Source organism: Xyrauchen texanus, chromosome 13 (assembly GCF_025860055.1).
Source record: "Xyrauchen texanus isolate HMW12.3.18 chromosome 13, RBS_HiC_50CHRs, whole genome shotgun sequence".
NCBI lineage: Eukaryota > Metazoa > Chordata > Actinopteri > Cypriniformes > Catostomidae > Xyrauchen > Xyrauchen texanus.
The window spans coordinates 11,518,464-11,534,165 of record NC_068288.1 but is presented as its reverse complement, the minus strand read 5'-3'; the positions used below and the strand labels follow the sequence as shown (position 1 = coordinate 11,534,165).

The window sequence follows — 15,702 nt, the reverse complement described above, 5'->3', positions numbered from 1 at the left end:
TTTGCTTCTCCTGGATTGGTTTAACTAATACACGTCCTCCTGCCACAGCTGACATTTTTTTTTTTTATTCTTTTTTTTATTTTATTCATTCATCCTTAGTAAATAGACACCCCCGCTATCGATAGATAGCGTTCATTGGCGCACAGGACTCCTCTTGGGCCAATCAGCACCAATGTTTTGGAGCACAGTACGTTACCCGCCATGAAACTATGGAATTACGATTGTGTCAATAATAATGAATGTAACTTTATAAAACTGAACGTAACTTTTTCAGAAACTATCAAAAATATTCCATTACAAAAGAAGAAAAACACAATTAAAATGAAAAAAATGAACTCAGTCGCACGAATTTAACAGGCTCTTCAAATATGCTTCATTTTTTGTTAATGTTTTTCAAAGATTCGTTTTCGCAAATCGTGGATTCTGAATACATTGCCACAGATTTCGCTTACGCTTCGCAGTTTTTCGTTTGCTGTTTTGAGACAAACCTCTCGTGGGGGTGGGCTTAACAGTGATCTACTCTGATTGGATAGTGAGCTTTTGATGGACAGGTGCTCTCTGACCCGGATGTACAGACGTCACTCAGTGGCGCGCATATTAGAAAGCTCTCGCGGTGATTTGTAGTTATGCAATACGTCGTGCTTTGTTGTATTACTTACTAACAATATCTAAATAATATTTGACCTATAATTATATAATTTAATATTATATGAGACCTTCGATCGTCTAATAATCGTCTTCGATCAGTCTGTAAAGATGAGCTTTCAGGAGAGACATGGAGCGGCATCATCTTCCTCTTATTTATTTAAAAAAAAAAAATATATATATATATATATATATATATATATATATATATATATATATATATATATATATATATATATATACATATTTTTTAATGCAAAGAACAGGAACATACAAAAGAGAAAGCATACGTACATCACATAATATCAACCAAAACAATAAAGAAGACAAAAATAAATAGAAAAAATAATAATAATTTAAAAAAAAAGATAATAATAATAATGTATATAACAATAAAAGAAGAGGTAGGGCATTACATCACACAAAAATGTTCACATGAAGAGATCAAATGCAGTGCAGATTCTAACAGTCCTTATGGCTTTCTTATTAGTAGATACTGAAATCAAATTTAGATAATTTTCTATTTCTTTTAAGAAGACAGAGAAGATAGGTTTACAGTTTAAAAATGTGCATTTGTGAATATAGAATTTGCTTAAGAAAATAATTAAATTAATAACAAAACAGACATTTTCGTTTGTGGGGTCTGAATCAAAATACCCAAATATAATGTTTCTCATATGTATTGAGAAGCCTGGCAAAATCTTACACTTGATAAAGACATCAATTTCATTCCAGAGCTTCTGAGTGTAATGACACGACCAAAATAAATGAACCACTGTTTCATCAGAATTCACACAAAAAGAGCATGTTAGCTCAATGTCAGATTTAAATCTTTGTATAAATTTCTTAACAGGATAGAACCTGTGTATCAACTTAAAGGAAATTTCTTTCACTTTATTTGTGAGAATGAATTTCTGCTGTAAAGACCAGATTTTTTCCAATTAAGGTTACCAAACAAATTATTCCAAAAGGAAATAACAGGTGGAACAGAAATCAAATCCTTAAGAAATAAAGATCTTATAGTTTTTAGCTTTCGACTCTGAAAAACAGATTTGACCAACATAAGTATCACAAGGTTTAGGAAAGGATGCAGTAGATACTGGGGTGAAGTAATTACGGTTTTTAAAAAGCATACATAAACCAGAGGGAATAGCACCCATTACTGTAGCACATTCTTTTGGGGTTACTGGTATTTGGTATTCAGAAAGAAATTCTGAATATCTGAATAAAAGACCTTGCTTATAAAACAAATGCTCCACTCCTCCTCCTCTTGTCCTTCAAGGCAGCTTTAAGTAAGTTTGTGTTACTGAAGTAACCAATAACATCGATACAATTTTCTAATTTTACAGAAAACACTCTAAATTTCAACACAGTGGTGGAATATTGCATATATTTTATTATATTTATTCACAATGTTTTGATAAACACATATAAAACATCATAATTTTATATATTTTTTAATAATTTTTTTATTGTCATTCACAAGTTTGCAATGCACTGATGTCATGTCATGATGTTATGTAGTTTGATTGTTTGCTCTTTTGCACAGTTATTATATTCAAGGACGTGTCAATGTAGACAGTGCAGATATCAAACTGGTCTTCATTCTACAGCAAGGCAGAAATCTTGGTGCAGATGCTGCATCTGCAGCTGTACATAACAACCTTGAAATTCTTAACCAGTCGCTCGGGAATACCAGCACAAGGCAGGGTCAGCAGCAGTCCGTTCAGCAGTCGGGGCAGAGTCAAACAGTGGACCAAGATATGGCCAGGTTTCAGTTTTGCAGTCATGACAACAACAAAACAGCAACATTTTATTTAGCATGCATTTACAATACAACAATAAATTTGCAAAATAAAGCCAGAACTGTTGCACACTGTAACGTTACATGAATAAAAGTTTTATCGATGTTATTGGTTACTTCAGTAACACGAACTTACTTCAAGCTGCCTTGAAGGACAAGAGGAAGATGATGCCGCTCCGTGTCTCTCCTGAGAGCTCATCTTTACAGACTGATCGAAGACGATTATTAGACGATCGAAGGTCTCATATAATATTAAATTATATAATTATAGGTCAAATATTATTTAGATATTGTTAGTAAGTAATACAACAAAGCACGACGTATTGCATAACTACAAATCACCGCGAGAGCTTTCTAATATGCGCGCCACTGAGTGACGTCTGTACATCCGGGTCAGAGAGCACCTGTCCATCAAAAGCTCACTATCCAATCAGAGTAGATCACTGTTAAGCCCACCCCCACGAGAGGTTTGTCTCAAAACAGCAAACGAAAAACTGCGAAGCGTAAGCGAAATCTGTGGCAATGTATTCAGAATCCACGATTTGCGAAAACGAATCTTTGAAAAACATTAACAAAAAATGAAGCATATTTGAAGAGCCTGTTAAATTCGTGCGACTGAGTTCATTTTTTTCATTTTAATTGTGTTTTTCTTCTTTTGTAATGGAATATTTTTGATAGTTTCTGAAAAAGTTACGTTCAGTTTTATAAAGTTACATTCATTATTATTGACACAATCGTAATTCCATAGTTTCATGGCGGGTAACGTACTGTGCTCCAAAACATTGGTGCTGATTGGCCCAAGAGGAGTCCTGTGCGCCAATGAACGCTATCTATCGATCTGCGCTCGATTGCTCTTCCTTCATCCTCCAACTACCCGGATGTCTGTCTCAGTAACTTGAAATTGAATTTGAGAACTGAATCTGAATTGTGAGAAGTGAATGTGAAGATATATAGAGAGTTTAATTTTCAGTGAGGATCAAATTTTATTGGACTTCAGTTCCAAACGAATAAATTCAATTTCAAATGATACAATTCAGATTCAGTTTTTGAATAAATTCAATTTTAATTAAACAATACAGTTTCAAATGATGTGATTCAAATTCAGTTTTTCAATGCAATTATTCAAGTTTAGCCATTCAAATTCAAATATAAATGGTTCAAATTCAGTTTCTGGTGGCACATATTTCAGCCCATAGTGGGCTTTCTTTAAATAGCCGTCTGTTCACAGCATCTTTCGCTTACGGCCATACCACCCTGAGCGCGCCCGATCTCGTCCGATCTCGGAAGCTAAGCAGGGTTGGGCCTGGTTAGTACTTGGATGGGAGACCGCCTGGGAATACCAGGTGCTGTAAGCTTTTGCTTCTCCTGGATTGGTTTAACTAATACACGTCCTCCTGCCACAGCTGACATTTTTTTTTTTTATTCTTTTTTTTATTTTATTCATTCATCCTTAGTAAATAGACACCCCCCCCAATCTAGTTCCTTCATTTTGCCTTCTCTGTGGCAAATGACAGCCTGGTCCTTTTTCTTGCCTCCTCCAGGGGGCAGTCCAGAGGCTGGTTTTATTTTTTGGCTGCCTCTTGACAGCAACACACAGAGAAGGAAAGTGCCAACAAAGTGCTTTGCTGCCGCAAAATGAGTTGCACATTTCCCATCGAACGTGTCCAGAGGACTTTCTTTGAGTGGGGAAGGGTTTGCGTTGGCCCAGTGGCTTCTTGCCGTGCGTGGCCCATTGCCCACGCTGAGTCCTCCCTCTTTTAGCAAGCAACGTGGCAGCTAAGGTACAGGTAAGCAGGAAAAGGTAGTGTGTCCAGCTCCAATGTAATTGAATGTGGAGACAGGAGGCACTTCACTTTGGTTGTTGTTTTGTTTAGTTTCTTTTTTGTTTGAAATGTTTAGTTAGTTTAAAAGCCCGTTTGTCAGGACAGGGTCTGTTTGTCCAATGTATGTTCTCCTTCTGAAACGACACACCAAGACATGTGTCAAGGAGGAAGGCCCAGGCAGTGGGCTTTCTTTAAATAGCCGTCTGTTCACAGCATCTTTCGCTTACGGCCATACCACCCTGAGCAGCTAGAGGCAGCTAGTGAGCAATTGGAAGTGTTGGCTGCAGTTGGAGAGGAAGGCTCTCCTCCATTTTGTGGTTTATTTATTTATTTATTTTTTTGTGTTTGTTTTTAGGTTTTCTAACTTTAAGTTTGTATTTTTGTTTTTTTTTGACAGTTTTTAAACCACCTAACAGCAGCATTTTGCTAGCTGGAGGGTGGTTAGTCTTTTCTTTATTTTTTTTCTTTCTTAAAATGGACGGATTATCGACAAACGACACTGGACTGGCTGAAGGAAGACGCATGGCAAACGACACTGGACTGGATGGAGGAACACGAAAGGCAAACGACACTGGACTGGCTGGAGAAACACGAATGGCAAACGATACTGGAATGGCTGGAGAGAAACGCATGGCAAACGACACCAGACTGGATTATCAACAACGAGCAGGACACGGGAAAAAACAAGACGTTCAAGACAAAATCGGTGGACGGAAGTACTTAAAGGAGGCGACGATGATTGTGAATGTGGAGAATGTTAATGAGGTGAGAGCGGTAGATATTATCAAAGCAATGGTGGATAAATGTGGAAATGGGAAAATTCTAGCGTTAAGACCAAGACAAGGAAATGAATATGAACTAACAATGGAAAATGAGGAAACATGTGAGAAATTGACTGATGGACTGAATATAAAAGGGGTGAACTGTGAAATTAAAAAACTACAAAATAGAGACTTTGTTGTTTCCTTCATGCACATGCCCATCTACCTAGATGATAGAGAAATAATTGGAAAATTGGAGGGATGGGGAGTCAACCCCATATCAAAAATTAAAAGAAGATGCTACCCGGGCACTGGAATCGAGGATGGAACGAGGTTCCTTAAAGTAAGGTTCCCTAAAGAAGTGGCATCATTGCCCTACAGCACAAGGCTGGAAACCGCAGAAGGGCAGCAGTATTTTAGGGTGGTGCACAGTCACCAGGTGAAGACCTGTAGGCTGTGCATGAGCCCAGATCATCTGCTTAAAGAGTGCCCAGATTTCAAGTGCTACAAATGTGAAGAAAAGGGACACTTCGCAAGAGACTGTAACGCAGTCAGGTGCCCGGAGTGTCAGGAGATTTTAAATAAATGTGAGTGGTGGATGGAGAAAGAGGAAGGAGGTAGGGAGCATTGGGTGGACGGACAGGTGCATGAAGGAAACAACGGGGATGAAAGACAAAACGATGAAGGACAAGAGGAAGAAAATGTACGACAAAAAGGAATGGAAGAAGGAGCGAGCAACAGAGAGGAAGGAGAAAAGAGAACAATAAGGAACAAACAATGGAGCAGGACACACAAAGGACAGCAATGGAGATATCAGACAATTTTAAAAGCTATCGGGATAACATGGAGAAAGATGGACAAGGAAGGATGGATCAAAGTAAAGAGACTGAAAGTGAAGAGGAAATAACAACGGACAATTTGGACAAAGACAGGAGGGGAGAGGAAAAATAAGAAGGAGATCATTGAAGGTAACACCGAATTTTGAAAATGTAAGAAAAAAGACTATGAAAAGAAGCCAAGGTGAACAGGCAAACAGATATGAAGTGTTAAAGGACCTGGAGGGAGAAAATGGAGAATAATGGTTTTTAGGTATTTATTTGTATTTCTTTTAATGGTTTTAAGTTGTGTTACTTTTAATGCAAGGGGACTGACGGACATGGGAAAATTTGAAAGAGTGAAAGAAAAATGTAGAGGTGAAGATGTCATTGTTTTACAAGAAACAAATTGGAAAGAGAGTGTGATGATGGTATACAAAAAGAAATGGGAAGGAGATATTTTATATAATAATGGGGATGGTAGGCTTGGAAGAGGGGTGGCGCTTTTAATGAGAAAAGATGTTTTTAATACAACCAAAGTGGTGTACAAAGATAAGATGGGCAAATGCATGGCTGTGGAAGTAAATTATGAAGGACGTGAATTAATTTTAGTGAATGTACACGCACCAACAGAAGAGAAAGAAAAGAAAGAATTTTTAATTGTTTAAGGAGTGTAATAAAAAAATATAAGGAAATGATAATGATGGGGGATTTTAACACAGTTTTCAGCAAACTAGACATGGCAGAGGGATGGTTTTTAAATCGGACACAGGAAGGAAAGAATTAAACGAATTGATGAGAGAAAATAAATTAATTGATGTATGGAGGGAAAGAAATGGAGGGAAAAAGGTTTATTCAAGGAAACAAATAGTGGGGCATTTTATATGTAAAACAAGAATTGATTATTTGCTATGTACAAGAAATATGGAGAATTTTATTGAAAAAATCAACTATGAAGAAACCAGTTTTAGCGATCATAAGTTTTTACGTTTCAAAATAGATTGGAGTAATGTGCAAAGGGGACCGGGTACATGGATTTTAAATACAGAGATTTTAAAGAATGAAGGTTATGTGGCAGAGATAAAAGGAATCATAGAGAAAGAGAAGGATAATGCAATGTATCAAGAAGATAAAAGAATGTGGTGGGAGAATGTTAAATATCTAGTAAAAAAATGTTCAATAAAGTATTGCAGAATCTTACAAATATGTAAAAGACACAAAGAAAAAGAAATAAAGGAGACGTTAGAAAGAGAATTAAATAATGAAAATAAAGACATAAAAAAGATAAAAGAAATAGAGGAGAAACTGAAAGAAATAGAAGAAAAATTATACGAGGGCGCAAGATTAAGAAGTAAGTCCAAATATATGGTGGAGGGGGAGAAATGCACCCAGTTTTTTTTTGACTTGGAGAAAAAAAGGGCGAAAGTTGGAATAATAAAAGAATTAAAAGGGAGAAGTGGAGAGCTTGTGGAGGGGAATGAAAAAGTGCTAGAAGAGATAAAGGTTTTTTATGAGGATCTTTTTAAAACAAGAGGAGTGGAAGAGGAGGAAAAAAAGAAACTGTTAAATTATATTGAAACAAATTTAAGTGAAGAGGATAAAAAGGAATGTGAGGGGGAAATCAAGAACGAGGAGATCGAAAGAGCGATAGATCAACTAAATAAAAGGAAAAGCCCAGGGATAGATGGTTTGGGAAGTGAATTTTATTTACGTTTTAAGGACATTTTAATAGAGATTTTAAAAGAAGTTTTTAAGGAAACTTTTAAAGAGGAAGAAATGAATGAAAGGATGGGAATGGGGCTGATGAAGCTTATATATAAAAGGAAAGGTGAAAAAACTGATTTAAAAAACTACAGGCCAATAACAATGTTAAATACCGATTTAAAGATATTAGCAAAGATTTTAGCAAACAGATTAAAAGAAGTGATGCCACAAATAATAAAAACAAATCAAGCATATGCAGTAAAAGGAAGAGACATAGCAGACATAACGATGAGCATAAGGGACACAATACAATACATAAAAGAAAAGAATGATGACGGGTATGTGATCAGCTTAGACTTCGAAAAGGCTTTTGATAGAGTGGAGCATGAATATTTGTTTGGGGTTTTAAATAGGTTTGGGTTTGGTGAGAATTTTATGAAATGGATTAAGATTTTATACAAGGGGCTTTAACAAAAATAAAATGTAACGGGTTTTTAACGGAATGTTTTAAAATAACTAGATCAATTAGACAAGGATGTCCACTCTCAGCTTTATTATACTCTCTTGTAGCAGAACCTTTGGGCCTAGCAATACTGAAAAGAAGAGAAAATAAAAGGAATTCAAATACAAGAAAGCAAAGCAGAAGGGAACATTTTTCAATATGCGGACTGACACAACAATAATAGTTAAAGGGAAAGAGGATGTAAAACAAGTAATGAAGAATGTACAAGAATTTTGCAAAGGATCAGGAAGTAAAATTAATGAAGACAAGACAGTGTACATGAGGTTCGGGGCAACGTCTGTTTTAACGGAATGTTTTAATTTTAAGGAAGTTGAAGAAATTAGGATTTTAGGGATTTTAATGGGAAAGGATGGGGGCAAGTAAGAGAAAAAATGTGGGAGGAATTGATAACAGGAATAGAACGGAGGTTAAATTTTTGGAGAATGAGGGCTTTAAATTTGAAAGGGAAGGTTTTAGTATTGAATGTTTTAATGGCCTCAAAGTTGTGGTATGTTTTATATGTGACAGAAATGCCTTTGTGGGTAGAAGGGAGGTTGAAGAAATGTTTTCTCGGGTTTTTGTGGGAGGGTAAACCCCGAGAATAGCATACAATACCTTATTAGGACCATTAGAAGAGGGGGTTGGGGTTAATGGATATTAAACAAAGGAAAAACTGCTTAAGAGTTAAAATAGTCAAAAAATTGTTGCAAGACGAAAATGAAACGGAATGGAAGAAGGTTATGAAATATTTTTTAAACAAATGTGGGAATTTTAATTTGGGGAGGATATTTTATGGATGAAAACAAAAAACTGGATGGTGGAAGGATTACCTGACTTCTATAAGGAGATTTTAAGTGCTTGGGGGATTTCTTAAGTGTAATAGATTATAATCTGAAAGGAAGAGAAAACATCTTAAACCAACCTCTGTTCTTAAACAAAAGGATTTTAAGAGATGGGAAAGAGATCTTGTTTAAAAAATGGATGGAGGTGGGAATAACAAGGGTAAGAGATGTTTTGTATGAATTTAAAGAAGGGTTTTTACCATCACAATTTATAATGGATGCAATGGAGGAAGCAAAAGAGGAATGCAACAAACGAGAAATAGAAAATAAATACTGAAATGATCAAAAACGCAATACCGAAGGAATGGATTAAAAGAATAGAAAACATGGAAGAATGGAAGGAAGAGAAAGACATTAATGTCTGCCTGAAAGGGGAACTATGTAATTTTAAGGAGTGTAATGTGAAAAAGTTTTATTGTTATTTTAGAGATGGTGTTTTTAAAGAACCAGTAGTTAACAATTTTTGGGTACAGAGATTTAAAGATCTGAAAAAAGAAAGTATATGGAGAAATATGAGGGGAAAGATTGTGGAAACCAAACTGGAATGTTTAGAGTATTTTATAAGGCACAAAGTAATTTTTACCGATTGTATTTTAACTAAGATTGGAATGGAACAGAATGCAACATGTAAAGTATGCAAAGATCGAAGACGAAGGAATTTTACACTTGTTTCTATACTGTAAAGAGCTGGAGGGTTTTTACAGAAAATGCAAAAAATGATAAAAGAATTAATTGAGGACTGGGACGAAGAGGTAATAGAATGGAAGAGGATAGTGATGTTTGGATGGGAGGAAAATTGTCAAAGTAAAAAGTTTGTGAACCTGTTAATAATGTTGATAAAAAATGCAGTATGGGAAAGAAGAAATGTGGCCAAAGAAGGAAGAGTGGTGCTTAATGTTTGGAATGTTCTTAAAAAGAAAACAGAAAGATATATTGAAGGACTGTATTGGTATTTTAAGTATGAAAACATGTTGCAAAGTTTTTTTGTCGTTTTTACTCCAAGGGTTTTTAAAGTTTTAAAAGATTTAGCATGGAATGTACCTGGAAGTGACTTGGTTTTTAAGTAATATTTATGTACTGAATGTTTTAAAGAAATATAATATATTTCTGCCTGTAGAAGATGTCTTTTAATTTATTTTATTGTATAGGTTGAATATGTTGTAACTCTGAGTCCTTTTCTTATGTACATTATCTTGTTATTCAATAATCTTGTATGAAAACAATGATTTTGTATTTATTGTTTGATAACTTTTTCAATAAAAAAAAAAAAGATCGATTTCGTCCGATCTCGGAAGCTAAGCAGGGTTGGGCCTGGTTAGTACTTGGATGGGAGACCGCCTGGGAATACCAGGTGCTGTAAGCTTTGCTTCTCCTGGATTGGTTTAACTAATACACGTCCTCCTGCCACAGCTGACATTTTTTTTTATTTTATTCATTCATCCTTAGTAAATAGACACCCCCAATCTATTTCCTTCATTTTGCCTTCTCTGTGGCAAATGACAGCCTGGTCCTTTTTCTTGCCTCCTCCAGGGGGCAGTCCAGAGGCTGGTTTTATTTTTTGGCTGCCTCTTGACAGCAACACACAGAGAAGGAAAGTGCCAACAAAGTGCTTTGCTGCCGCAAAATGAGTTGCACATTTCCCATCGAACGTGTCCAGAGGACTTTCTTTGAGTGGGGAAGGGTTTGCGTTGGCCCAGTGGCTTCTTGCCGTGCGTGGCCCATTGCCCACGCTGAGTCCTCCCTCTTTTAGCAAGCAACGTGGCAGCTAAGGTACAGGTAAGCAGGAAAAGGTAGTGTGTCCAGCTCCAATGTAATTGAATGTGGAGACAGGAGGCACTTCACTTTGGTTGTTGTTTTGTTTAGTTTCTTTTTTTGTTTGAAATGTTTAGTTAGTTTAAAAGCCCATTTGTCAGGACAGGGTCTGTTTGTCCAATGTATGTTCTCCTTCTGAAACGACACACCAAGACATGTGTCAAGGAGGAAGGCCCAGGCAGTGGGCTTTCTTTAAATAGCCGTCTGTTCACAGCATCTTTCGCTTACGGCCATACCACCCTGTGCAGGCTAGAGGGAGCTAGTGAGCAATTGGGAGTTTTTGGCTGCAGTTGGAGAGGAAGGCTCTCCTCCATTTTGTGCTTTTTTGTGTGTTTGTTTTTTTGGTTTTCTTACTTTAAGTTAGGTTTTTTTTTGTTTTTTGTCTGTTTAAACCACCTAACAGCAGCTTTTTGCTGGCTGGAAGGTGGTTATTTTTATTCTTTCTCAAAAATGGATGGATTAATGGCAAACGACACTGGACTGGATAGAGGAACACGCATGGCAAACGACACTGGACTGGCTCGAGGAACACGCACTGCAAACGACACTGGACTGGATAGAGGAACATGCACGGCAAACGACACTGGACTGGAGAAAAGACAACGAGATGGCAGTGGAATCAATCGAGATGTAAGGAAAGAAGATGGAAAGAGAGTGTACTTAAAAGAAGCAACTGTAGCGGTGGATGTAGAATATGTGAAAGACGCAAAGGCGGTGGACATCATTAAAGCGGTGACGGAGCAGATTGGAGAAGGAAGGATTTTAGCAGTCAGACCCAAAAGAGTGAAGGAATACGAGGTAACACTGGAACACGAGGATGACGTAGAGCTTATAATGGATGGATTGAAAATAAAGGGCATTGACTGTGAGGTAAAAAGACTACAAAACAGAGAATATGTTGTCTCCTTCATGCATTTACCAGTTTACACTGCTGACAAGGAAATTTTAAGCAAATTGGAGGGATGGGGAGTAATCCCCATCTCAAAAGTTAAACGAAGAATGTATCCGGGCACTAGTATTGAGGACGGGACAAGGTTTGTTAAAACACGTTTCCGAAAGAAGTTGCCTCCCTCCCGTACAGCACAAAAATAGAGACGGCGGAGGGCCCACAATATTTCGGGTGATGCACAGCCACCAGGTGAAGACCTGTAGGCTGTGCATGAGCCCGGACCATGTGGTAAAGGATTGTCCGAATTTAAGTGTTATAAGTGCGAGGAGAGGGGGCACTCACGAGACACTGCAACGCGGTAACGTGCCCGGATTGCAAATTGGTTTTAAACAGGTGTGAGTGTTGGATGGGGAGAGAGGAGGAGGAGCAGCAGGTAGACGGGCAAATGCATGAACGAGACAATGAAGAGCGAGAGGAGGAATTAAGAAGATTACAAAACAATGAATCAACAGGAAATAAAGATACTGAGGATCAAGGGGAAGCGTATAATGGACATGAAATACAAACACAACAAGAGGAGGAAACACAGATGGACTTGACTGAAAGTTTGGAAAGTGCCCAAATGGGTTTGACTGAAAGTTTGCAAAGTGAGTTGGACAATGTGGAACTTAATGATCAAAGGAGTAAAGAACAACCAGCTGTAAAGGAAAGTGAAGGGGGAAAAGAAGAAGATAAACAACTGAAGTCAACTAAAAGAAGAAGATCAATGAAGGTAATGCCCAATTTAGAGACTGCTAGAAAAAAAACGCCTAAAAAGGACTCAATTGAGACTGGGAATAAGTATGATGTGTTAAAGGATCTGGAGGAGAATGAACTGACATGATGGGTTTTATCAATGTTTTTATAGTTTTCATGCTTTTAAGAATCGTTACTTTTAATGCTAGAGGACTTTTAGACATAAGCAAATTTGAAAAAGTGAAAGAAATGTGTAAAGGAGAGGATGTGATTTTTTTACAAGAAACTAACTGGAGAGAAGGGGTTATAAGTGAAATAAGGAAAAGATGGAATGGGGAAATTTTATTTAGCAACGGGGATGGTAGAATGGGTAGAGGAGTGGCAGTCTTAATAAAAGAAAACAGAGGTGTAACATGTAAAACAGTGTATAAGGATAATGATGGGAAATGTATAGCGGTGGAAATGGAGTATGAAGAGAAGAAAGTAATTGTAGTAAATGTACACGCTCCTACAGAAGAGAAAGAAAAGAAAGGCTATTTTAATGGATTGAGGGAATTTCTAAAAAAACACAAAGAAGTTATTATGATGGGTGATTTTAACACGGTTTTTAGTAAATTAGAAATGGCAGAGGGAATGGTTTTTAAAGCGGATCAAGGAAGGAAAGAATTGAAAGTGCTAATGGAAGAAAACAATATGATTGATATATGGAGAGAAAGAAATGAAAAGAAAAAAGAATATTCGAGGAGACAATTGGTTGGGAATTTTATGTGTAAAACAAGAATAGATTTTATTTTATGTAGCAGAAATATAGAGGGTTTTATCGGAAAAATAAAATATGTAGAAACAAGCTTAAGTGATCACAAGCCAATTTTTATACAAATAGACTGGAGTACAATGAAAAGAGGGCCGGGAGTATGGGTTTTAAACACAGAGGTTTTAAAGAATGAAGATTATGTTTTAAGTATAAAGGAAATCATTGAAAAGGAAAAAGAAAATGGAATGTTCTTGGAAGATAAAAAGAATATGGTGGGAAAATGTGAAGTACCTAATCAAAAAGTTTACCATAAAATATTGTGGGATAATTCAGAGATGCAAAAAGGGTAAGGAAAGAGGAATAAGAGAACAACTAGAAATGGAATTGAATACTGAAGGAAAAAGATTTACAAAAATTAAAAGAAATAGAGGGAAAACTGAAAGAAATAGAAGAGAATAAATATAACGGGCACGATTAAGAAGCAAAGCAAAGTACACAGTAGAAGGAGAGAAATGTACAAAGTTTTTTTTGACTTGGAAAGAAGAAGGGAATGTCACAAACAATTAAAGGAATACAAAGGGAAGATGGAGAGATAGTGGAAACAAATGAGGAGATATTAAAAACAATAAAAGCATATTATGAAAAGCTATTTAAAGCAGAAGGAGTAAAGGATGAAGAAAAACTAGAATTATTGAAACAATTAAAGACAAAAGTAGGAGAGGATGACAAAAAGAGTGTGACCTAGAGATAAGAGAAGAAGAGATAAAAAGAGCAATAAGTGAACTGAATAAAAGGAAAAGTCCAGGCATTGATGGTTTAGGGAATGAATTTTACATAACCTTTAAAGATTTTTTAACCGGTATTTTAAAAGAAGTATATGAAGAGATTTTTAAGAAAGATGAAATGAATCAGAGAATGGGGATGGGATTAATTAAGTTGATATATAAAAGAAAAGGAGAAAAAGTAGACTTAAAAAATTATAGACCAATCACAATGCTGAATACAGATTTGAAAATTTTAACAAAAGTTTTAGCCAACAGATTAAAAGAGGTAATGCCAACCATAATCAAAACAAATCAAGTATATGGAGTGAAAGGGAAGGATATAGCAGACACAACAATAAGTATAATAGATAGAATAAGGTATATGAAAGAAAAAAACAGGGATGGATATGTTATTAGTTTGGATTTTGAAAAGGCCTTTGACAGAGTAGAACATGATTATTTATTTGAGATTTTAAGTGGGTATGGGTTTGGGGAAAGTTTTATCAAATGGATTAAAATTTTATATAAAGGAGCAATAACAAGAGTAAAATGTAATGGTTTTTTAACAGAATGTTTTAAATTAACTAGGTCAATAAGACAAGGATGTCCACTATCAGCACTTTTATACTCACTAGTTGCAGAACCTTTGGGATTATCTGTTAAAAGAGATAAAGAAGTAAGAGGGATAGACATTGAAGAGAGTGGGGAAATGAAAAAATATTTCAATATGCAGACGATACAACGATAATGGTTAAGGATATAAAGAGTGTTAAAAAGCAATGGAAGTGGTACAGACGTTTTGTAGGGGATCAGGGAGCAAGATAAATGAAGAGAAAACAGTATATATGAGATTTGGAGGGCGAGTGTTTTAGCAAATGATTTTAAGTTTAAAGAATCAAAGGAAATAAAGATCTTAGGTGTTTTAATAGGGAAAGACGAAAAATATGTTGAAGAAGTAATGTGGGAAGAAATACTAGGAGGAATTGAAAGAAGGTTAAACTTTTGGAAACTGAGGACTTTAAGTTTAAAGGGGAAAGTTTTAATTGTAAATGTTTTAATGGTAGCAAAGTTATGGTATGTTTTATATGTGACTTCTATGCCAATGTGGGTGGAAAAAAGGTTGAAAAAATGTTTTTGGATTTTATATGGGACTGGAAAACCTCCAAGAATTGCATACGATACTATAATAGGAGAAGTAGGAAAGGGAGGGATGGGATTGATAGACGTGGAACAAAGAAAAAATAGCTTAAGAGTTAAAGTAATAAAAAAGTATCTAGATGAGAAAAGTAAAACAGCATGGAAAAAGACAATGGAATATTTTTTAAATAAATGTGGGAATTTTAATTTGGGAGATAATATTTTATGGATGAAAACTAAGAATTGGATGGTGAAAGGAATGCCAGATTTTTACAGAGAATTGATGAGTGCTTGGGGAAATTTTTAACTATTGTTAATTTTAATCCTCAAGGTAGAGAGAGCATTTTAAATCAGCCTTTGTTCTTAAACAGCGGCATTTTAAATCAGGGGAATGTGATTTTTTTAAAGAAATGGTGGGATGTTGGGATCACAAGAGTTAGAGATATTTTATATGAATTTAAAGAGGGATTTTTACCATTACAGTATATAATAGATACAATGGAAGTGGCAAAAGAGGATTTTAATGAACAAGAACTACAAAATAAGTATGAAATAATGAAAGAAGCAATACCCAAAGAGTGGATAAAAAGAATAGAAGATATGGAGGAAGAGAAATTAGGGAAAGAAGTACATGTAAAGTTGGGAGAAAAACTATATGCTTTTAATGAATGTACTGTGAAAATGTTTTACTGTTTTTTTAGAGAGGGGGTTTTAG

The 15,702-nt window shown here is 35.8% G+C and overlaps 1 non-coding gene across 1 annotated transcript; it reads left to right on the top strand.

The window, feature by feature from the left end:
* Positions 1-3,685: 3,685 nt before the first annotated feature.
* On the top strand, positions 3,686-3,804 carry LOC127654518 (5S ribosomal RNA). The gene has a single exon (XR_007971951.1). It is a non-coding gene; the product is annotated as a 5S ribosomal RNA (ribosomal RNA).
* Positions 3,805-15,702: the final 11,898 nt, after the last annotated feature.